This window comes from Hyperolius riggenbachi, chromosome 5 (assembly GCF_040937935.1).
Source record: "Hyperolius riggenbachi isolate aHypRig1 chromosome 5, aHypRig1.pri, whole genome shotgun sequence".
NCBI classification, from domain to species: domain Eukaryota; kingdom Metazoa; phylum Chordata; class Amphibia; order Anura; family Hyperoliidae; genus Hyperolius; species Hyperolius riggenbachi.
This window is the reverse complement of record NC_090650.1, coordinates 441,634,633-441,639,632: the sequence shown is the minus strand read 5'-3', so window position 1 is coordinate 441,639,632 and position 5,000 is coordinate 441,634,633. Positions and strand designations below refer to the sequence as shown.

At 43.5% G+C, this 5,000-nt stretch overlaps 1 protein-coding gene across 2 annotated transcripts in view; it reads right to left on the bottom strand.

The window, feature by feature from the left end:
* Positions 1-5,000, bottom strand: part of RHPN1 (rhophilin Rho GTPase binding protein 1) — a 91,580-nt gene that overhangs the window by 65,403 nt on the left and 21,177 nt on the right. The gene's annotated exons all lie outside the window — the stretch shown is intronic.

Genomic DNA, 5,000 nt, shown 5'->3' with positions numbered 1-5,000 from the left:
TCAGTAGCGGATACCCCCTTTTACATGAGAAATCTATTCTTTTCTCAAACAGACCATCAGGGGGCGCTGTATGACTGATATTGTGGTGAAACCCCTCCCACAAGAAGCTCTGAGTACCGTAGTACTTCTGGTAGTTTCCTGTCTGTGAACCTCGTTGCATTGTGGGAAATGGCTGTTTACAGCTGTTTCCAACTGCCAAAAAAGCATGCAGCAGCTACATCACCTTCCAGCAGTAAAAATGTCACCATGTGATAATGTCAGAATGTAAATCCAGGGATTTAAAAGATTTTACAATGGGCAAACACTGACTAAATCATTTATGCATAATTATTGTAAAAATGAAGCACTTTTTTTATTACATTCTTTTCACTGGAGTTACTCTTTACGGTACCCACCAATGATACAACATTGAGTGCACAATTTCAACAAATCTACAGTATATAGTAAAAGGGTTTTAGTGAACTACCAACTTTCCCATTTGATAATTGTAATCAGAAGCAAACAAACAATCGATTTGGCCCATAGATGGACTAACAAAAATTTAACCAACCTGATTATTTCAAATGGAAAAATGAAAAAACTGATTGATGAAACGATAGGTAAATAGATTGTTTTGGATTCCATCATCAACACTATCTGATCAAATTGATTGGAAGTTTAATTGTTTGCTACATTGTATCATTGGACTGCGCTTGTCAGGTGTTCACTCTGATATTTATCGAATTTGTTCCCTGAGGTACAACAAAAGTCGTTATATTATTCAAACATGTTATTTTGCGTAGAAGTTCCGATGCACTGTGGGGATGTTTTGTAGGCGGCGTCATAAGTAGTCACATGACCATGGATTGGCGCCAGATGCCGACAGGTGCAGCGAGTGGCGGAGATAAAGGAATCCTCCCCTTGAATGGCTCCATTTCGACTCATCACAAACCAAACTCGCTCAGTCGTTATAGCGACAGGAGGTGTGGGGCGGGATTTGGTATTTTTGACATCCATCTTTTTGCTTTGTAAATTTCTAAAATTACTTTTTTTTTCCCTACTAAAATTTGGTCTTGATAAAAATCCGAACGCCTTTATAGCATTCAATGTTTCAAAAGAAAAAGCGACTTTTGTGACTGCGCGCGTTCAGTATTTACCGATTTTTATGATAAATAATCACTTTTAGCATTTCCATATAGAGCAAAGCGTCACAAGTTCAGGCTAATGACGGTGATGGATGCACTCATCAACACGATTCAGCGATAGATCTTTATAAAGAATTAGATTGTATCGATGAAGGTTGCCTCTGAGGAGTCACACGTGCAGCAGGTTTATTTATCAGGCTTCAAGTGAACCTGAAGTGAGAGTAATATGGAGGCTGCCATATGTATTTTCTATTAAAGGATACCCGAAGTGACATGTGACATGATGAGATAGACATGTGTATGTACAGTGCCTAGCACACAAATAACTAGGCTGTGTTCCTTTTTTTTTTTATTTCTCTGCCTGAAAGAGTTAAATATCAGGTATGTAAGTGGCTGACTCAGTCCTGACAGGAAGTGACTACAGTGTGACCCTCACTGATAAGAAATTCCAACTATAAAACACTTTCCTAGCAGAAAATGGCTTCTGAGAGCAGGAAAGAGATAAAAAGGGGAATTTCTTATCAGTGAGGGTCACACTGTAGTCACTTCCTGTCTGAGTCAGGACTGAGTCAGCCACTTACATACCTGATATTTAACTCTTTCAGGCAGAGAAAGAAAAAAAAGGAACACAGCATAGTAATTTGTGTGCTAGGCACTGTACATACACATGTCTATCTCATCATGTCACTTCGGGTTTCCTTTAAACAATACCAGTTGCCTGGCAGTCCTGCTGATCTATTTGGCTGCAGTGGTGTCTGAATCACACACCTGCAAGAACCATGCAGCTAATCCAGTCTGACTTCAGTCAGAGCACCTGATCTGTATGCTTGTTCAGGGGCTGTGGCTAAAAGTATTGGAGGCAGAGGATCAGCAGGACAGCCAGGCAACTGGCATTGTATAAACGGAAATGCATATGGCAGCCTCCATATACCTCTCACTTCAGGTGTCTTTTCAGTTCTACCAAGTAAAAGTTCCCCGTTCCGCTACGTATTCTCACAATTCGCTTCTTTTGCGTCCGTCCGTCCGCGTGGAAATCCCCCTCGCCAGGAGTCTTTATACATCGCAGTGACTGCATCTGCTCAGCGGTGAATCCAGGACAGAAGCCGGCGTAATTCTCAAACTGAATAGACCTCTATAAGACAAACGTTATTCTGAATAAAGCGAGATCGGGAAGAATTTCTGACGTCATGTAGTTGGCATGTTTGCCGGAGACACCAGCCTAATCTCACAGCACAAAGACCCTCCAGAATAGAGGGATGTGGGGGATACAGGGGGATGGGAGGAGGGGTGACGACCTGGGGGTCACTGTGCGTGCAAAACAAACTGTCACATCAAAGTGGGGGCGGCGGGAGCTGGGCAGCCCACTCTGAGCGACGGCTGCATAATGAGGAGAAGGCTGTGCAGCAAGAGGGGGAAGACTGCAGCAAGTATCCCCTTCATGGCTGTTAAAGTGAACCCTAGATGAGGTACAGTAGCAAAAAAAAGTATGTGAACCCTTTGGAATTACAGTATATGGATTTCTGCACAAACTGGTCATAAAATGTGATCTGATCTTCATCTAAGTCACAACAATAGACAATCACAGTCTGCTTAAAGAGAACCAGAGATGAAGCACCCTCTTGTATTTTACCTTATAAATCAGTGGGAACATGACAGTAAACACCTAATCTGCCCTTTGTTTCATTGTTCTCTGTGTAATCTGACTGTTATCACGTCTGATAAGAATCCCCGACTGAGAAGTCAGGCTGCTCCGTCTAGCTTTGCTACAGAAAGATTATAGCTAAGTCTGTATTCTGTGGTGTTATTTCAAGCCCAAGCCTGCCCCCTTGTGGCTTTGCTATAATGACTCAGCTATAATCATTCCCAGCAAAGCCAGATTTAATTGCTCAGTCTGGGATTCTTGTGACTGCTGCTAACAGACACTTTTAGCAGTGAGGAGGAAACAGAGAGCATGGTAAGTGTTTTCTCTAATGTTCTTACTGATATACATGGTAAAATACACAAGGGTGCTTCCTCTCTGGTTCCCTTTAAAGGACACCCGAGGCGAAAATAAACGAATGAAATAAACAATTGTATCCATCTTCCTTCTCCCAAAAATGACTTTTTAAGATATTCCACAGGTTTATTTTATGTTTAAATCTACTTCTTAAGTTTTAACTGTTTTATTGTTTCTGCTCAATGACACAAGTATGCCAGAGCTAAAAATCTATGAACTATTGACCCTGTTTATCCCTTTCTTGCTCTCAGAAGCCATTTTCTGCTAGGAAAGTGTTTTATAGTTGGAATTTCTTATCAGTGAGGGTCACACTGTAGTCACTTCCTGTCTGAGTCAGGACTGAGTCAGCCACTTATATACCTGATATTTAACTCTTTCAGACAGAGAAAGAAAAAAAGTACCACAGCATAGTTATGTGTGTGCTAGGCACTGTACATACATGTCTATCTCATCATGTCACATGTCACCTCGGGTGTCCTTTAATCTAATACCACACAAATAATTAAAGCGTTTCCATGTTTTTATTAACCACACCATGTAAACATTCCCAGTGCAGGTGGAGAAGGTATGTGCTCCCTCCAGGGCCGGTCCTTGACTTCCTGCTGCCTGAGGAACCTGCCTCACCCCGCCTCATGGGCGGGCCGGCCCTGGCTCCCTCGGATTTAATAACTGGTTGAACCTCCTTTGGCAGCAATAACTTCAACCAAACGTTTCCTGTAGCTGCAGATCAGACATGCACAATGGTGGTGTAGTGGTTAGCGCTCTCGCCTTGCAGCGCTCTCGCCTTGCAGCGCTGGGTCCCTGGCGCGAATCCCAGCCAGGGCACTATCTGCATGGAGTTTGTATTTTCTCCCTGTGTCAGCGTAGGTTTCCTCCGGCCACTCAGATTTCCTCACACATCCCAAATCATACAGATTAGTTAATTGGCACCTGCCTAAAATTGGCCCTAAACTATGATACATACGCAACACGATACATAGATTGTGAGCCCCTCTGAGGGACAGTTAGTGACAAGACAATATATACTCTGTACCGCACTGCGGAAGATATTGGTGTGATTATCCTCTCCTGGTTCACACGCACAGGCCACAAGTATCAGAGTAGCATAGCGAGCGCTAAGAACCCACAGGGGCTCAGGGCAGGACAAGTGACATTGCCAATTAGCAGGCATAAGTTTGTAGTGCTTGCTATGCTACTCTGATAAGGCGTGTTAACTTTGATAGGGTGTGATCTTTGAGTTATCACGGATTAGTGAATCAAGCTCTATGTGTGCACCGGTCTCCATAGTCAAAGCTTTCTCAGACTGACAGAAAAACAGTAGCAGAAGGTATTTGCAATTATTCCGGTTGGAGTGAGCATATGATGTCTTCCACAATGCATCACTGCTGAATATGCAAATCATCCATGGTTGTCTCCCGGGCTGTGGAGTCGAGGAGTCGGAGTCAGAGCAATTTTGGGTACCCGGAGTCGGTGATTTCATAAACTGAGGAGTCGGATAATTTTGTACAAAATCCACAGCCTTGGTAAATATTAGACTAAGGAGTCGGAGTCGAGGAGTCGGAGCCATTTTGGGTACCCGGAGTTGGAGTCGTGGTTTCATAAACTGAGGGGTTGGAGTCGGAAGATTTTTGTACCGACTCCACAGCCCTGGTTGTCTCTGTAAGCTAGCCACACCTCCAGAACCGCTGGAATGCAATGCTGTGTCAGCTTGTTAATTGTACAGAGCCACAATAATCCAACATGCATGCAGACTGTTTCGGATTGGTTAGTCCTCATCAGTGCATGGCATGGATTACTGTGACTCTATGGAGTAGCCCCTTACACACTCCTAGGAGTTGTGGTTCGCCCTGAGCTTGCTGGGTACTCTGCAACTTGGCCTG